Below are 20,585 nucleotides of genomic sequence, written 5' to 3'. Positions count from 1 at the left end.
AGCCATTAAAAAGAATACATTTGAATCAGTTCTAATGAGATGGATGAAACTGGAACCTATTATACAGAGTGAAGTAAGCCAGAAAGAAAAACACCAATACAGTATACTAACGCATATATATGGAATTTAGAAAGATGGTAACGATAATCCTGTATACGAGACAGCAAAAGAGACACTGATGTATAGAACAGGCTTATGGACTCTGTGGGAGAGGGAGAGGGTGGGAAGATTTGGGAGAATGGCATTGAAACATGTGAAATGTCATGTATGAAACGAGATGCCAGTCCAGGTTCAATGCACGATGCTGGATGCTTGGGGCTGGTGCACTGGGATGACCCAGAGCGATGGTATGGGGAGGGAGGAGGGTTCGGGATGGGGAACGCGGGTATACCTGTGGCGGATTCATTTCGATATTTGGCAAAACTAATACAATATTGTAAAGTTTAAAAATAAAATAAAATAAAATTTAAAAAAAAAACCAAAAACCCAGGTCTCCTGCATTGCAGGCGGATTCTTTACCATCTGATATATCAGGGAAGCCCAAGAATACTGGAATGGGTAGGCTTTCCCTTTTCTAGGGAAGCCCAAGAATACTGGAGAGGGTAGCCTATCCCTTCTCCAGCAGATCTTCCAGACTCAGGAATCCAACCAGGATCTCCTGCATTGCAGGCAGATTCTTCACCAGCTGAACTACCAGGGAAGCCCCCTGGGGAAGTCAATGCAGGAGACAGGCGTTCAATCCCTGGTCCAGGAAGATCCCACATGCCTTGAAGCAACTAAACCCCCACACCACACTTTCTGAGCCAGTGCTCTAGAGCCTGGGACCGCAGTTACCGAGGGCCTTGCGCCCTAGGGCCTGCGCTCTCCAGCTAGAGAAGGCACTGCAGTGGGAAGCCTACACACCACATCTAGAGCAGCACTCACTCTCAGCAGCTGGAAAAAGGGCCTGCGCTTTTCCTCTTCAACAATGAAGACCCAGAACGGCTAAAAATAACTAGCTAAATAAAAATTACGTTAGAAGTCTTTAAAAGAAAGCTTCCTGAAATTTCCTGTTTCATGAGAAAAAGATGTAAAATACATTTTTGGGTGGGGTGGGGAGGGGGAGTTCCCTTTCCTCCTGCAGTTGAGGACTTCTGGTATTGGTACGTCTAAGTCAGAGGTACACAGGCAGAAGAAGCTAGATCAGACCGAGCTCCGGCAGGCAAGAGTAAACCACTTTTTCGTCCAGCAATGACAATAAAAGGCCCCCCCCCGCCCCAGGATTAATCCTGCAACTGTGAACAAGGATCCCGGGAGACTCAATGCGCTCCAGTGCTGCCGGGTTGGCTTTCGGTTCAGCAGCAACAGAAATCTGTTCTTATTTCTTTTCAAAATCTAGGGGATTCTAGAGCACGACCACGGTTTCTGGCACTGGAAAAGACAGTTGGACAGGCAGATGGATCGGGAAAGAAAGGCAGATGAATGAAATGGGCACAGATCTCTGCGAAAATGTGCAGGTTTCATGCTGTGGAGGGGAAGCAGCGTATCTGAGACGTTGGATAGGAGAGCTGCCTGTCGCTCCCCCGGCCAGGCACAGACGGTGCGGGGACGGACAGGAGGAGCGCGAGCCGGGCCCTGCTGCAGGGACGGTCCTTTTTAAGCAATACCCATATACTGCATATTAGGATTGGAATGGCTTCAATTCAGCTCTAGAACAGGGAGCTATGAAACGTAACGGGGGAAAAGCTAGTTCCTCTCTTTTGTAATGAAAACTAACAGCTATCACATAAAATCTTTTTTTTCCCTGTTTTAGTATTTTTCTTCTAAATAAATAAAGCCTTGAAAAAAGTAAATATGAAAATCTGCAGTCAAACACCTCTGAGCAGTGACCTCGCTCAGCAGTCAGTTTGGAGCGGCCCATGGGAGACCCACCGAGGAGGCCACTGCCAACAGGAAACTTGACCTCTGAGCACCATGGCTGAGGACTGCATCTTTGTCCTTGACTGCGGCTACACGGAGACCACGCTCCAAATGCAGAATAGGCTCACCGTCTGCTTTCACCTCGCTCAAACCTTTCTGCTGACAATTTTAACCCATCTATTTTGTTCATCCATCTTTGTTTTCTTTCATTTTCTAAAGAGACTTGGTGAACAACTCAGTCTTCCTCTGGAACTGGACAGTCATTTTCCACTATGTATCATTTGAATTGTCACTTAGTTTACTCAAAGGCTTTCTTATCTCTTAATTTAACCTTATGGTGCTGACTGTGAAGTAGGTATTAACCCTCCCTTAACAGAGGGAGGAAATCTAGATATAATACACCTTTTTCAGAAGATAATTTCTCTTTAAATTTATTATTATTTTTTTTAGTCATAGAAAAACTAGGGAAATGTCTTTATTTTAGGTAAACCAATATACATGCCTTCAGATGTGAAAATAACAAGAGACAGTTTCTGTGTTGCCATTGTTAAGTCCCAGTCATTTAAGAATAGTACAAAGCTTCCCTGGTGGCTCAGCTGGTAAAGAATCTGCCTGCAATGCGGGAGACCTGGGTTCGATCCCTGAGTTGGGAAGATCCCCTGGAGAAGGGAAAGGCTGCCCACTCCAGTATTCTGGCCTGGAGAATCCCATGGACTGTAGAGTCCATGGGGTCACAAAGAGTCGGACACGACTGACCGACTTTCACTTTCACAAAGCTGTAATCTGTGTTCACATTGCTCACTGTTGCATTATTTCAAACGTTACAGCGAGCTCTACTGGCCAGATAGCTGGACTCCCAAGAAGCAAAGTCAGTTATGCTCCTGGTTTTCTTCCCAGAGGAAAAAACTCTCCAAAGGAAATAGGTTTCTTTCTATGAACGGTGCTTTTATAAAAATCTTTTGACTGATAGTTCGTTTGTATAGCATTAGGGACATTTCTGAACACAATGAAAATATGTTTCCCACTTCACATTTTCCAGTTGTCACTGTTATTTGTGGTACTATGAAGTTATCCAAGATGAAATAAATGCATATTAAGATTTTTAAAGGAAACACTTAACTCTCAAAGTGAATCTTTAAGTAAGCAAATAAGCTAAATAAAGAAACATTATTCTAGAGTTATTTTTATTGTCAAACTAGATTAATAGTACTAGAAATGACAAACTTTGGATACTACCATCAAAAGCCAAAAGTAATATTGAAATTGCCTCCTCATTTAATAATAAAAAAGCTAGGGGGACTTTCCTGTCGGTACAACGGATAAGAATCCTCCTGCCAATCCACGTCCCCCCAGGGGACGTGGCTTTGATCCCTGATCGGGGAAGCTTCCACGTGCTGTGGAGCAGCTGAGCACATTCGCCACAGCTAGCGCAGCCCAGAGCCCGCGGCCCACAGTACGAGAGGCTGCCACGGCATTGGAGGGGGGCCCACTCACTGCAACCAGACAGTCCCTGCACAGCAACAAGGACCGCGCATGGCCAAAATAAATAAAATTATCACTGAACTTAAAAAACATACAGGCAAAATGACCTGATAGCTTATATATATATATATTACAAATATATAGTTTAAAAAGTCAGGTATATTCTTATACGCAAATATTTCTTTCACTCATTCATGAGTAACTCAAAGTTTCACTGATTCTCAAATCCATTTAATTCATTCATTTTGCTTTCATCATTTCCGCATTGTTAGCTCCACATCAGACCTTTCTCTTCAGTTCTACTTTTAAACACTCACCTGCCTTTTCAGCGGCTTCACAAATACCTCACAGGCACACACATGCCTCAAAATAAACTCCCTTGGTCATCCACAATCCCGGCCCTTCCCTCCTCCCCCAAAGCCCCAACCAAGCAAACCAAAAAACCCTGCTCATCTTCCAGGATTTTGCGAAGAGAGACCTGTCATCCACCCGGACAAGCAAGAAACATGGAAGACACCCTGATGCTGGCTTCCTTGAAAGCGTCCCTTCCCTCCACTGACTCTCCACACCACAGCCAGAGCACCCTGCGTGGAACGTGCGTGGGGTCCCTCCCACTGAACACCCCACGGTGGCTTCCCCTGCTCTCAGACTCTGCACAAGCCTCCCTGTGAGGACCCGCCTCCCAGGGTCAGCCCCTGCCACCGCTCCAGTCTTATCTCAACCTGGAGTTTCACCTACTCACAGTCTGGCTGCCTCTCACTGCCCCGAAAGGCCTTTTTGCTTCCAGCCTCCAAGCCACTCTCCCCCAGTTGCCTATTTCTTCTCTTCTCCCCATCTTCCTTTAGTTATTCACCTTTCAGGCCAAACGTCATTTCTTCCAAGATGCCTTCCTTGGCCCCAGGATAGGATCATATCCCACTTTAAAATGCATTCTTACATGACTATCTGTTAATGCATTCTTACATGACTATCTGCATTGTTACATGACTATCTACTCATTCATTAGATTTTAAGCTCCTGGAGGACAAAGACCCTATCTGATTGGCTCAACTTATGTATTCCAAACACCAACAATGTGCTTACACATAGAAAGTACTTAAGTAAACATGTGATGACTTCAGTTGAACGAACATTGTGGAACACTTGCCCCATGCCTGCTTTTCAATACCCAGATACTTACAAAGTAAGTGGATAAAGTATTCTTCAATTAATTTGGGTAGGGGGTAGTGAATCATTTCTAAGTTCTGCTAAATATGGTCAAAATTCAGTTTGCAAATCTCTTTGGAATTAAGCTAATTTTTAATACACCTGGTCACATAAAAGAAATTCAATAATTTACCCCAATATTTATTGGGTGGCTCTTGCAATTTAGACCTCTATATGCTATTTTCTAAATCCTACTATAAAAGGTCTTTAGAAATCCTATTATTGTGTCTTGTCCACTCCCTTCCCCCAATGCACTTTTTCAAATTATCAAATATCTTTAATTTTCTCATTTTCCTTCAGAGTAGGGAGCATGATTAAACAGAAAACTTATACAAAGAAGGTATTCAATACAGGGTTTTTGATTAATTTAGTGTGTGGATATAGAGAGGCTTTAGAAATTATGAATAAATTGAGGAATTTCACCAGGCATGTTTACATGATATCATAAAGCAAAAATATAGGAACCCCAATAATTGTTTCTACTAGGACACACATTTAAGTATAAATAGGATATGAAAATTATAATTTTCTTTCCTTTAGATAATATATATTTGAAAAAACAGTCTTAAATATTTATAATATGGCACAACATAATAAAAAATAAAATTTTAAATTACATATTAATTATGCTTTCATTTGGTTACAAAAAGGTTTACAGATTCTTTGTGTATCATGCCATATGTTTATGTCCTGCCTTGGGTTTTAAAACATCTCAAATAACAGACATAATTATTTCAACTTTATTCCGTCATTACTTTATGTGTAAATAGACTCCTAATTTTAAAGCAGCATAATGGGAATTTTAAGGATGAAGGGAGAAATACTGCTCCCTGAGAATTAAAGTTACTCATTATAAACAGGCTTAAACGGCAAGGAACTACCTGCTCAGCACTATTCTGGCTGCCCCATTCCCATTCTCCCATGATTTACACAGTGAATGGGCAGAGAGCGCCTAAGGGAGAGAGGCTGAAAGGAACACAGGCCTGACGACCCTCACACATAACAACACATCTGATGTTTGCTGCCCTATTATTCTGAAGCACATTGTTAAAAATTAATACTTTCCAGCATGTTATAAACTACTGCTGCTTTCTTAAGTCCTGATCATTGTCTGCAACAGGACAGAATCAATATAACATAATTACTGTTAAGAGGAAAGTGGATTGAAACAGGATAGTAGTCACCTTCTGTGCCTCTTGGAGGATGACAATATCCAGAAAAGAGCACTGACACCGTCTCACTAAATTTCTGAGACAGTCATATTCACACAATTCAAGAAAACGCTCTCAGCATCCTAAAACCTTCATTCTGACTTCACAGCAGAAAAGGAATTTTGGTCTGTTTGCATGACACATACTGGTTCGTATCACAATAATTACTTCTTCATTTATGCCATTTAAAGAAATCAATCAGTGGAAAATAAAAATAGAAGATTAACATTTAAGGGTGAAACAATTCAGGATTATTTTCCCAGAAAATCCTTAGTCATCTAATGGCATTTGATCAGTACTTTGTACAGTTGATTAGAGGCCTATGTCATTTATTCATTAATTTATCCACATATTCATTCATTCATACAGCAGATATTTATCACACTTCTACCATTTGAAAAGCACCCTGTGAAAAATGTGCACAGAAAATTTGCACTATTTCCTTCCCTACAAAAAAAGGAAATCAAACTATGCAATAAAAAATGTCCAGTATTAAAGAGTCAGTTTGAGAACACAGAATAGGCACGTTTCTTTTCTATAGTAATAAGAATATCTATTCATATAAAGTATAAGTAAGTGTATGAGTGTGTCTGTTAAGTCACTTCAGTTCAGTTCAGTTCAGTTCAGTCGCTCAGTCGTGTCCAACTTTGCGACCCCATGAATTGCAGCATGCCAGGCCTCCCTGTCCATCACCAACTCCCGGAGTTCACTCACACTGACATCCATCGAGTCGGTGATGCCATCCAGCCATCTCATCTTCTGTCGTTCCCTTCTCCTCCTGTCCCCAATCCCTCCCAGCATCAGAGTCTTTTCCAATGAGTCAACTCTTCGCATGAGGTGGCCAAAGTACTGGAGTTTCAGCTTTAGCATTATTCCTTCCAAAGAACACCCAAGACTGATCTCCTTAAGAATGGACTGGTTGGATCTCCTTGCAGTCCAAAGGAGTCTCAAGATTGTCTTCTCCAACACCACAGTTCAAAAGCATCTAAGTCACTTCAGTCATGTCCAATTCTTTGTGACCCTATGGACTGTAGCCCGCTGGGCTTCTCTGTCCATAGGCCACAAATAGATACTACTGTCTCTAAGCTATTTCATGAAAACGTAATATTAATTCCAATAGAAGTTACAACCTTGCATTAGAAGGAATGACCTCTGTTTACTAAAGAAATAGCAAGTGAATGACACCTTTGCCCCATGTCACTGCAGTTCTACAGATGACAACAGACCTCCAAGAATCAGACACAAACCACTGGCATCATTAATGAGCAACATTACCTAGTTATTAGGTTTGGTAAATAACAATTATTTTCATTTACAAGTCATAAAATCAGAAACCTGGGTGAAAATGTAACCCTGTATAAAGTTTGCATACATTTAATTTTAATTATCTCTAAATCAGTGGGTCTGTGACATAGGATACTATCTGACGTAGGATACCCTTCTTAAAGATCTGCATCTTATTTGGAAAACATACATCCAATTAAATGGAAAAACTGCAGATGAGCTCTTGAGGCTACATTCCTCTATTTTCTTTCATCAGAAGAAATATGAAGTCAGTGTGGGAAAGTGAGGATGCCAGGAGTGGCGCTCTGCATCCTCTCGGCTCCGTCACTGGCACAGCTCTCAGTATTTAGGAAGCTCCCAGTAGAGAAAAAACTACGAACTGTGTGTTTATTTGGCTCATTATAGTTTGAAAGATTCATATTTGAATTTCTGGAATTACAGGAAATAAAGCATTGGAGAGTGTCTTACAGGCACCTGAATTTATGAGGAAGATAATACAGGTGGATCACCGTTTGATGTCTGTAAAGACATGAAGTCATCTGTCACTCTGTTTCACTTACATGTAATGTCTAATATGTGCTGTGTGCTTAGTCGTGTCCGACTCTTTGTGACCCCATGGAGTGTCACATGACAGCTCCTCTGTCCACGGGATTCTCCCGGCAAGAATACTGGAGTGGGTTACCATGCCCTCCTCCAGGGGATCTCCCCCACCCAGGGATCGAACCCAGGTCTCCCACTTTGCAGGCAGACTCTTTACTGTTTGAACCACCAGGAAAGGCCAAGCAAACTGGAGTGGGTAGCCTATCCCCTATTCAGGGGATCTTCCCAACCTAGGAACTGAACTGGGTCTCCTGCATCACAGACAAGTTCTTTCCCAGCTGAGCTACCAGGGAAGCCGATGTCTAATACAAGCAGCAAATCCTGCCGGCTCTGCCTTCACCATTCCCCCAGAAGGGGCCACGCCTCTTGCCCTCCACCACTACCTTCCCCAGTGTCTCTAATTTCCATACTGCAACAGCTCTCTCATGTGTCTTCTCGTTTCTGCACTTGTTCCCTGAGAGTTTGTTTCTGAAACAGAATTCTAACTAATCCTTCCAAAACCTGAGACAGACCAAGTCAGTCCTCAACGGCCCCCATCTCATGCAGACTAAAGGCAAAGCGTTTCAGTGATTTACAAGGGCTGCCTGATGGGGCTGCAGGGCCCTCTCACCTCACTTCCTGTCTCCCTCGTTGGACTTCTTTGGACGCACCTGTGCACGCCTGTCTCAGGGCCGTTTGTACCTGCTTCACCCACAGCTAGGGAAGTTCTCCTCACTGATATTCACAGGGCTCACCCCTCTCTCTCTTCTGGGTCTTCTCTTACAGACTGTGAAACAGTGCCTGCCCCGCCTTCCCATTCCCTTTTATCCTATTTTATGACTCCCTATAACATTTATCAGCATGTGGAATATTGTGTATTCACTTGCTTATTCTTTTTCAAATGCCTTTATTACCTGCTTCCCCTCACTTTTGTGAGCTCCATAAACGGAGAGTTTTGTTTATTCACCACTGAAGGGAGCAAAATTTGCCACCCCAAAATATGCCTTTTACACTGTAAGATTATTTTGAGCTGATTATTTGAGCAGACACAGAAGAAGCTCTGAAAACTACGTAGTTACCATTTTGTAAGAGGCATTTACATCTAGAAGGAAATTTCCATTTGTAAGGGTTCCTCTCAGTTTTCCTGGTGGCTCACCTGACAAAGAATCTGCCTGCAATGTGGGAGACCTGGGTTTGATCCCTGGGTTGGGAAGATCCCCTGCAGAAGGGAACAGCTACCCACTGCAGTATTCTGGCCTGGAGAATTCCATGGACTGTATAGTTCACGGGGTCGCAAAGAGTCGGACACGACCAAGGAAAGTTCACTTCACTTCACTTCTCCCTGTCTGTACCAGGAAGAAAGGAAGGACTAAATCTCTGAAAACTCTTACCAATGGAGAAGACGGATTTTAAAAAGTCTGCATAGCTGCCTGACCCTTGTTGACTGTGCTTTCCCTGGTTACTTTGCGTAACCGGTCTCCCTTCATTCCGATGTCTTCCTTTTGTCTTTAGCTGGTGACGGTATCTAAGGTGGTGGCTTGGGCTATCTGGGGGAGTCAGTTACTCAGTTCTCCTGTGTGTCTCCCACACATACAGGAGGTGGGCTTGTTATTAAACTTCAGTTATTCTCCTGTTAATGTGTCTTCCATTACAGGGAGCTCTCAGTCAAGAATCTAGGAGGGGAGAGGGAAAATTATCATCCTCGGCTATACTGCACTAGCCATAGCATCCAGACAAGTGTCTGCCACAAACACATCCAGGTTGGAAACACATAGCTAACAGGTAATGAGAGCAAGGCAGCAAATTGTGGAGAAAAGGGCTGGAGACAGAGGCACCTGACTGGAGATACCCAGGCTTTCATTTCGTTTTTTCTTCAGGGTGAGGATGTAGCCTGTTACAACAACAAGAACCAATGGAGCCCAATGTTTAAAACACCACATTAAGCAAAATCACACAGACGTATAAGTATTCCGTGAATGGTGTCATAAGCTCCACACCACGGCATTAGCAAGATGAGCTGCTCAGATTCAGTAAGGCCCTATCCTGTGCAGGCTGTGTCATCATTAGAGACTCTGGAAACCACGGTGAGGTGAACTGAGATATTCTGCATTTGCTTTGCTTTACATGGCCACCCTTTTCCAAAGTTTCTGTACCCTTGGCTAAATAGACAACCGAGTCTGATCAGTATGTCCATCCAATGGTATAGATGTGGTGGTCTCTTTCTGCTAAGTTGTGACCTCTGGAAAGTCTGGGGGGATGTTTCTTATTGGAGGTCCTAGAGAGACCCCTTTCCTACTCAAGTAGGCTTGCCCTAACACTACTCAGTATGTCATGTAGAATATTATTGTCTTCATTTTATATCAGAAGAGACAGAAGTACAGTAACTTTAATCGTCATCCATTCAACAAACTTTTACTGAACACCAAAACTAGATGCTGGTAACTATTCTCTGGATCAAGGAATGAACAAGGCAACAGCCTCTATCCTCATGGAGCTTACACTCTAGTTGAGGTAGAAAATAAAAATAAACCCGTATTCACTTGATTCATATATGTCTATGTGGGCTTCCCTGTGGCTCAGTGGTAAAGAATCCACTTGCCAATGCAGGAGACTCAGGAGACATGGGTTGGATCCCTGGGTCCTGAAGATCCCCTGGAGAAGGAAATGGCCACCCACTCCAGTATTCCTGCCTGGGAAATTGCGTGGACAGGGGAGCCTGGCAGGCTACATGGGATCACAAAGAGTTGGACATGACTGAGAGACTGAGCACGCACAGACACATACACCTATAGCACCACTGTGATACTTCCTCATATATTTATATACATGTAGGTGCATATGTAGACATAGACAAATGTCAGGTCATATAAGAACTAATGAAAAATAAAGCAGGGTAAAGGTTACAGGGAATGCGAGGGTGGGGCAGGGTAGAGCTCCAAAGTCGCACAGCTGATGTGCCATAGAGCCAGGATTCAAATTCTGAGCATTCCAGCACCAAACCTGTGGTCTTAACCACTGTGCTGAAGCTTTAAATGGCTCTGAAAGCTTGCAGACTAGTTGGCAATGCAGGAGACAATCAGACTGGCACAGTGACACTTAAAGAGGAAATCTTGGAGTGAAAAGGGCCTCTCATTGTGCTTCTATATTTTACCAAATTAAAAAAATTAAGGATAATAATTGGACAAAGTGAAAGGGAAATGGTTCAGTTGTGTCTGACTCTTTGCCACCCTTTGGACTATAGCCCACCAGGCTTCTCCATCCATGGGATTTTCCAGGCAAGAATACTTGTGAGTGGGTTGCCATTTCCTTCTCCAGGAGATTTTCCCAACCCAGGGATTGAACCCGGGTCTCCCACACTGTAGGCAGACGCTTCACCGTCTAAGCCACCAGGGAAGTATACTGGATAAAGTCCCTAGTAATTCTCAGTGAGGTGAGTCATGCCCAGTGAGTGGCTCAGGCTTGAGTTCTCCAGTTCCATATGTTGATTGCTCTGATCCTTTCTTGGAGGCCAGAGAACAGGAAACAAACCCAAAATACCCCCGAAAACAACAAGAACAAAAAAGCGAGCAAGAAGGTTAAGCTTGTTTCTATGTCGTCTGTGTTCTAATGGACTCCTCAAAGGCCAGAATTTCTACTTGACCAGAATAATTAGGAAAAGCTAGCTGCTGTAGTGTAAACAAGGTTTTACTTCGGAACATTAATTCGACCAATGATTACCCAAATTCCTGGGGTAATCATGAACCCAATTGCATAGTTCTGGGCTTAATCTCCTGTCTGTTGTATGGATGTATTGTGAGCTAGGATTCAAGAAGACTGCATGGACCTTCTGCAGGAAGGAGTGAACCCACCAGCCCTGCACCATGGAATGTGTGGGGATGAACCATTCCAGGAAAAGACGGAGCGAAGACTTATAAAGGAGTCTCTCATCCCTATAGCGAGGCTTTCTCTAAATCCCGTTTATTAAATGGTTTCCTTGTGAGAGGTGTCCGCATGGCTGATCATATTCACAAAAGGGAAGAAACAGGAAATCACAGCTAGCACGGGGCTGAAGTGTTCTGCTTAGTTTCCCAGGCTTTGTCACCTACCTGATCCAGACTCAGACCTTCCACTCATCAGGTGTATGACATTGGACAACATACTTATTATACTTTGATGCCTCAATTTTTTCTACTCTAAAGTAGAGATAAATGGCCATAGAAGTATGAGGACTAAATAAGATAATGAATGTACTTGCCAAATAGGAAGCACTCAATGAATGCATGGCAGCCATTCTTTTTGGAAGCCTGCTTAGTCCAAGCTCCATCCTCTGAGTATTATACCATCCTAAGTGGCTCAGACGGTAAAGAATCTGCCTGCAATGTGGGAGAACCAGGTTTACTTCCTGGGCTGGGAAGATCCCCAGGAGAAGGAAACAGCTACCCACTCCAGAATTCTTGCCTGGAAAATTCCATGGACAGAGAACAACACAGTAATCAGCTCCTGTAAATCTATGTAAACATCATCCTGCCTACTTTTCTCTGTCTAGCCATGTTATTGATTAAAAACAGGATAAACACTAAATATAGGCTTCCCTGGTGGCTCAGGTGGTAATGAATCCACCTGCAATGTGGGAGACCTGGGTTTGATCCCTGGGTGGGAGAGATCCCCTGGAGGAGGGCATGGCAACCCACTCCAGTGTCCTTGCCTGGAGAATCCCCATGGACATAGGAGCCTGGTGGGCTACAGTCCATGGGGTCGGGAAGAGTCGGACACGACTGAGCGACTAAGCACAGCACAAACACTTAATATAAGCTGGGTCAGTCAATTCTTACTGCCAAGAATCTGAAACCAGACCTCAAAGACTAATTCAGTATCCGCAGATGTGGGGCTTGGAAGGTGGTAACCTGGATGTCACCAGAACGACCTCTGAAGACAGGACAGAGGAACATAGTCTTCAGAGCAAGAGGGAAATGAGGCAGCAACACAGCAAGGGCAAACAACGGAAGACCGAGTGAACAGAGAGAGTAGCAGAGAGAGAATGTGCTCCGGCTCCTGACTGCTTCCCAGGTCCTAACTGCAGTGACGCCCAGAGCTGGCTGAACTTCCTGTCATTTCCGTTTCATGGGATAACTATTTTCTTCAAATACACTTCCTATTGTTTAGCTTCAGCAGTTTCTGTTCTTCATAATCAGAAAGGCCATAAGAGAAAATGGTGACCCACCTATTTGCATTTGTTTAAAGTAAAGGACCCTGATGCTGGGAAAGATGAAGGCAGGAGGAGAAGGGGACGACAGAGGATGAGATGGATGGATGGCATCACTGACTCAATGGACATGAGTCTGAGTGAACTCCAGGAGTTGGTGATGGACAGGGAGGCCTGGCGTGCTGCAGTCCATGGGGTCACAAAGAGTCGGACACGACTGAGCGACTGAACTGAAAGTAAAAGATCACTTTAGACATTCTGAACCAGGAATGTACTTAATGCAATTAAGTGAATAAAAATCAGAAATAACAGAGAATGAGGTATAGGCCAATTTCCTTCTACCATTTCTATGTAACACAAGACAAGACTAGCCCTCACTAAACCAGGAAACCACTCACGTACTCCTCTGCTTCCTCTCGAGGACTTTTATTCTGTTTATTGGATTGAGCAGAATTCCTGAATAGTATCCTACATATGGTACATCTTTCCTACTAGTAACCATAAATCAAAACTCATTTTTCCTGTGACCTGCTATCTCAAATCCCCCATTTCTGTTTTTCCAGAAGGCAGATGGATACTCTTGAGTATCCATGAGTACATTAACTCAAGCCAATTTGTTAATTGATTCCAGTATAATAGAAGGTCTTTTTCATTCCTGGAAACATACATGTGACTTAAGGTAAAAAAATCCCTTAATGAAAATGAATGAAACTAGCAATAGGAAATTCTGACATTGAATAAAGTAGCAGGATAAGTAATTTTTAGAAAGGTGTTCTTGTGAATACCAAGCCACACTAGATTAAAAAAAAAGGTTAAAGTAGAGAGGACTATATATTTTTGAGACATTTAAAATTACTGAGCATTCCTTTTTGTACTGTAGCAAAATGGTTTTAGAAGCTAAAAATAAAAGTACAGCTTAATATATTCAAAATTGTAATCAGATGTTAGAACAAGAAAATCAGTCATAAATGCTTAGTCAACTGAGATGATCACATTTCTATGCTAATCTTGTGTTTTTAATTAACAGATAAAGCAGAAGGGGGTATCTAAACAATAGTGTATAAAAATGAAAAAAACAAATTTTCAAGCTCTAATTAAATGGAGAAGCAATAACAAAATACTGCTGCATTTCAGCAACTGTTCATTAAAAAAAACAACAGAAAAATCTTGTTATCTCTTCCTAAAATTACGTTTCACAGGCTTCAGCATCCTCTTCTGTTTTTACTTGTGATCATAAAGAAACCAGATGTTGATCATAAGCTGAGCCATCACACCAAACACCACCTTCTGCCCTGAATTTCCTGATTGGTCAGAAGACGCATGGCTTGTGCAGAGCAGGTGAGTCTAGGGTAGATTCAGAGTTGGGGCTCTCAAACCTGATTCCCAGGGTCCACATCCCGGATCCACCATGTTCTTCTCATATGATCTTAGGCAAGATACTCAACCTTCCCAACCATAATTCTCCTCATGTTACAACGGGCCCAACACAGTACCTACTGTTGCCTTGAGGACTCCCTCATTCTCCTTTAAGTGCCAAGCACTGTACTAGCCTTTTGGAATCCAAGAGCAAATAATATAACTGAAAATTACTGCCCTCCTGAAGTTTATGTTCTATATATTGCATCTAAAGCACCTGATTAGCATAATACCTAGTATTCAGTAATCAGTAAACGTCAGTTGTTAGGATCGTGAATAGCTGATTGAGCAGAACACTGGAATAGCAATGTGTCAGGATGCGGTCACACATTTGCTTCATCTTTCTGAGCCTCAATTACTTAATCTGAAAAGTGATCTTAAGATTGTTCCTATTAAATATATGGCAGATCATGAGACATAGAAGAGATTAAAGAAAATATGAAGATGAATTATACACAAGAATGCTTTTCCAGTACCTTAAAACCTTAGAAAAAACTCAGATTTTAGGTATTCAGTCGCATTTTTAAAAAATAAAGAAAAACTCTCAAGAAAGGGAAAAACATAAATGATCACTATCATACCAAATCTTCATAAAACATGAAATCACAAAACCCAAAAATAAGTGACATCTTACATTTATCTTAAAAAGTATACATGGCTACCCTATCAGAAATCATTAGATGAAATAATCTCCTTCTAGAACATACAAGAGAAATGTAATATGTTCCTTTCTAGCAATCTTAGCTTTCCTTATTTTGTTTTTCCATTGAAACTTAAAAATAAAATTGGTCTCATACCCACACCTTTTCACAAGATTATATGTTTTTCAAGGTTTTGTAAGTTCTTTTGAAATTACTTTCCTTTTTCAGTTAAAAACTGTAGACTTTTAACCATCTTAAAATTATCTGAACACAGGGCTAGACATTCCCAGGTTTAGCCAAATTAAATGGCATCACATGGCCCTGGGTAAGAAAGGCCCTGTTTATCTGGCCCAGCACAATGCTCCCTGGACGTCCCATTTTGATAGTATTGAACTCTCTGTACTTCAGGATTAAATCACGCCTTCTCATGAAATACAAAACTTTGTTTTCAACTTTCCTTCAGCGAGAACATTCTTTCCCCTTGTATCCAGTGATAAACCCATCCATCAAGTATCACTCAACAATAACCTCCACAGAACTTTCCACTTGCTCCCCACCACAGCTCCCACAATGACACATCATCTTAGACCTTCTTGATATTATTCCTATGGTGCTTTGTACATGTTGTCACTAAACTGAGTACCTCTTTGCACTACTTTCTGTTACATCCATCTGAAGGCAGGGACCATAATTCTCATGTTGTTATCACCCTGGTACAGAATAGGCTACTGTCCATGTTTATGAAGTACCGGAAACATCACTGTTCTCAATGGACAAGCAAAACCTTTACTAAACAATAAAATATTTTTGTCTTATATACTTTAATTTGTAGAGTTGTTAATCTTACTTCATAACAAAAAAGCATCATTGTGGTAGAGTAATCGAAAATGAAGAGGAATAAGTGTTAAGATTTAAAATAGAAAAAGAAATCACATTCTACAGTAGTCTCCCAAAACACCTTTTCTGGCGTTGACAATGACATACAATACAATGACATACAGGAAATTAAGAAATGCTTCCAACACTTCCAACAGAGTATGGTCTTTTACTCAAATACATGGCATTCAAGAATTTATCCTCCTTTACTTTTCATTGACAAAGAACACAGCTCAAAACCAGTTCTTAAAAATAAACCCAAATAAAAATAAATCTTGCAGTAGAACTCATCAGCAATAAAACCATAAATGCCATTACCATTTAAATCTACTATAAGGTCAACCCTCAACCCACTTAACATTCAGAATACTCAGGTTTAATACTTTTTAGAGTGATACCTAGCAATCTAATGCCATTGTAAGTAACATCCCCTCTCAAAGTTTGTCAGTGTACTTCAAACATTTATATGAAAAAGGAGAAAGAAAAAATTCACATTGGCTTACTGAATAATTATAAAGTAAATGGGGTTGCTTTCACATACACTGAAACACAAAATATCCAACACTCTAAGCAGAAATGGTTTCAATTAGAAACTTAGTGTATCAAGAGAGCGCTTCTGGAAGTGAAATGGAAATTACAAGAACATTTTCCAAAAGCAGGCCATTTCTTTATGCAATTACTTGTTTCCAGTTTATAGGTCACACGTTTTTATCTATAATGAAACACTGCTCTGCTTTTCTCATGGTAATCAAAACAAAACAAAGCTAAAGTAAAGAAATGCATCCCCCACCAAAGTGAAGATACTTTTTTGGGGAAACACAATTAAAAATATTTTGAGGTTCTGAATTCCAGTGACCTCTAATCAGTGAACAGTTATAAATTTATAACTTCATATAAAATTTAAAGCATATTTAATATTTTGCTTTGATTTGTAGGACAAACACTTTAGAATTCATGGACATGTATTATATATTTTTTGGGATGTCAAGATTGGAGCTTGGTGTCTTTCTTCATTTCTTCAAAAACTGAAAGGAAACTTTCAATTACACTTTAGAAATTTTAATTGAATTTTGAAATACCTCACTAAAATTTCTCCAATGAGGAAAAATACTCTTCACTGTAGTATATACTATATATGTTATTTTTATATATTTATGCTATATTTATACTATATAAATATATATATATATATATTATTTCTTAGAAAAAAATGCATGTCTTGAGTATATCTATTAAATGTAAATCAATTAAAACTCCACTGCAATTACTACTGCTACCACAGAATTAGACAAAGGAAACTATTAGCAAGGTGAAAAGACAGCCTTCAGAATGGGAGAAAATAATAGCAAATGAAGCAACCGACAAACAACTAATCTCAAAAATATACAAGCAACTCCTACAGCTCAACTCCAGAAAAATAAATGACCCAATCAAAAAATGGGCCAAAGAACTAAATAGACATTTCTTCAAAGAAGACATAGAGAGGGCTAACAAACACATGAAAAGATGCTCAACATCACTCATTATCAGAGAAATGCAAATCAAAACCACTATGAGGTACCATTTCACACCAGTCAGAATGGCTGCGATCCAAAAGTCTACAAATAATAAATGCTGGAGAGGGTGTGGAGAAAAGGGAACCCTCTTACACTGTTGGTGGGAATGCAAACTAGTACAGCCACTATGGAGAACAGTGTGGAGATTCCTTAAAAAACTGGAAATAGAACTGCCTTATGATCCAGCAATCCCACTGCTGGGCATACACACTGAGGAAACCAGAAGGGAAAGAGACACGTGTACCCCAATGTTCATCGCAGCACTGTTTATAATAGCCAGGACATGGAAGCAACCTAGATGTCCATCAGCAGATGAATGGATAAGAAAGCTGTGGTACACAATGGAGTATTACTCAGCCATTAAAAAGAATACATTTGAATCAGTTCTAATGAGGTGGATGAAACTGGAGCCTATTATACAGAGTGAAGTAAGCCAGAAAGAAAAACACCAATACAGTATACTAACGCATATATATGGAATTTAGAAAGATGGTAACGATAATCCTGTATACGAGACAGCAAAAGAGACACTGATGTATAGAACAGGCTTATGGACTCTGTGGGAGAGGGAGAGGGTGGGAAGATTTGGGAGAATGGCATTGAAACATGTGAAACGTCATGTATGAAACGAGATGCCAGTCCAGGTTCAATGCACGATGCTGGATGCTTGGGGCTGGTGCACTGGGACGACCCAGAGGGATGGTATGGGGAGGGAGGAGGGAGGAGGGTTCAGGATGGGGAACACATGAGAAATAAAGGAATAAAAAATTAAAAAAATAAAAAAAAAAAAAAAATAAAAACTAAAAAAAGAGAGAGAGAAAAAAAAAAAGAATTAGACATAGAGGAACACAGTTCCATATAGCACAAGTCACTTCCATGAAAAATTCAGCAGAAAGATGATTTACTTTCTCAATATAGCGTCATGTATTGGTGAGATACTAAAATGAACAAAAAAATACTGAATTCATCCAAAAGATCATTTACGTAAGTGTGAAGAGAAACAAAAGACCACTGGCTAGAGATACCATAAAATTTATCCAGTAATCATGATTAACGAGAAAAAAACAGTAGATAGTTTAGAAGGTTATCAGTGAAAGTGAGTACAGAAAAATACTACATGTTGCTATAATACAGCTAGTAAAATATCATATCCAAAATGTATTTATGAAACTAAAGACAAAGACATTCTATGTGACAGGTGACAAATCTGGGGGTTTTATGTTAATGCTGGTGAGCACCCTCACAGATGTGACTCGTCAATCACGGGCTCTGTCACTGGCCCTGGAATCCTTCTCGATGCGCCATGCAGACAGCCGCGACCAGTCGCCGAGGCCTGTCTGTCAAACCTGCTCTCAGCACCGCCACTCAAGACGTGCAGTCAGGAGCCTTCCTCACAGGCAAGTGGCACAGGACTAGGGACAGTCTTCTAAACTAGGTGTTCAAGCGTGGGCTGACTTTCAAAAATTTGTAAACACATGAACATTTTTAAGCAAAAGGAGAAAATAAAAATTATAGCAGATAATGTTGTGATTTTGTAAGTGGGATAAATTTTTAAAAGTTAACTGCCATCAGCAACTTGGAATGGTTTCAATTCTGATGATAGAAGCACTTAAAAAAAATACAGTCATCCATCTGCAAGAAAAGCCATCACTAAAAAGCAGCAAGAAATTGAATCAGCAGTTCCCTCAACCACAACACACCAGCAATTAAAGAGTGTTATTGGTAACTGACAATACAACAGTTTCAAGAATGGGTATTTATTATGGTTTAAAGTCATTGATAGTCTACCAGTTTTAAAAAAAATCTGAGACAGAATAAAAAACTACAGTAGAGCATTTGATACCCAAAGTAACTTTAACACCTGAACAATCAAAATTACAGGTTTTCTCTAAGTAAAGGGCAATCCTTTCCTGTTACTTTTAACATAAAGTAACAAAGTCATTACACAATTCCTGTCCAAAACCAATTTTTTAGAGTCTTTCCAAATATCTATTACATTGTAATTCAATCTACATTTATCGAAAGTAAATACAGTCACTGTTGATAGAAAGTAAAACAGGAATATGGTAGTGACTTAGTTTTCATTGTCTTAATTTCCAGAAATATAATATCCCTATGAGATGGTTGGATGGCATCACTGACTCAATAGACATGAATTTGAGTAAACTCCGGGAGTTGGTTGGTGATGGATGAGGTCTGGCGTGCTGCAGTCCATGGGGTCGCAAAGAGTCGGACATGACTGAGTGACTGAACTGAATATCCCTACTGAAATGTATTTTAAAACACATGTGATTGTTGAATCATATTTGAAACATAAGCTATAATTTTAGTTTCAGAATAAAACTGAATATTAAGCAAAACTGGGGGGGGGCATTAAGCAAAAAATGTTGAGATCAAATAAATGTATATTTCAGGTGAATATAACTTTGTTCTGCTGCAACTCTACATTGTACAACCTCATCAGAATATTAGGTCAAAGGCTACATAGTGAAACACATGAGGAAAAAATGTATCTCAATAACCAACCAGCTTAAAGTAAATAATGGTTTCATCTGACAATGAACCCTCCCCACATTAAACAGTATCATGTGCTGCTTCCAGCAGATAAAAACTGTATCAAATCCTAAACCTTTTTTCATGTATATACACAGCCATATTTAGGCTCTGACATGAATCCTGCAAGAGATCTTAATTTTTATTCACATTTAGCAAAAAAAAAAAAAAAAAATACTTTCAGCTATGAGCAACTAAAACCACAGTCTATAAGGCAGTAAGACCAAGTTGCTGGTCTTAATATAATTAGAGCAAGTTTGCTAAAATCTCCTTTGAAATAACTAGTATGCTAAAATCTTTTTACCCTTGGCCACATACACAGTCATGAATTATTTTACTATTAAGATTTCCCATAACTTTATAAGTAATTTCTTTAAAAAGGGGGAAGAACACATGAAACAATATTATTCAGTTATAAGATTATAGCTGCTTATATGATTAGCTTGAGGCACATCTTATCACTATGCTATTCATGATTATAATAAATTTTTAATTAGCAAATAATTGTGTAATAAGGAGTTACCTCAGGAAGACAGACAACAAGTGTTTCTATAAAATGTCAAAGAATGCTTTCACATAAAATATGAAAACCAGTAAGAAATACATGTTGTGAGAGAAAATTCATTGCTTTATGATAGCAAATACATCAGTTTTCTAATATCCTATTAACAGAACTGGAAAATGTTTTAAAAATATTCTC

At 40.3% G+C, this 20,585-nt stretch overlaps 1 protein-coding gene and 1 long non-coding RNA gene across 4 annotated transcripts in view; both read right to left on the bottom strand.

Moving 5' to 3' along the window:
• FER (FER tyrosine kinase) overlaps positions 1–20,585 on the bottom strand; it is a 467,773-nt gene that overhangs the window by 86,707 nt on the left and 360,481 nt on the right. The gene's annotated exons all lie outside the window — the stretch shown is intronic.
• On the bottom strand, positions 7,157–20,578 carry LOC133251746 (uncharacterized). Its single transcript, XR_009737770.1, has 2 exons — positions 18,181–20,578; positions 7,157–17,074 (listed from the first exon to the last, which is right to left on the bottom strand). It is a non-coding gene; the product is annotated as an uncharacterized LOC133251746 (long non-coding RNA).

The sequence above is a fragment of the Bos javanicus genome, chromosome 7, assembly GCF_032452875.1.
Source record: "Bos javanicus breed banteng chromosome 7, ARS-OSU_banteng_1.0, whole genome shotgun sequence".
In the NCBI taxonomy this organism is placed as follows: domain Eukaryota; kingdom Metazoa; phylum Chordata; class Mammalia; order Artiodactyla; family Bovidae; genus Bos; species Bos javanicus.
The sequence above is the reverse complement of the archived record's forward strand: the minus strand, read 5'-3'. Positions and strand labels throughout refer to the sequence as shown.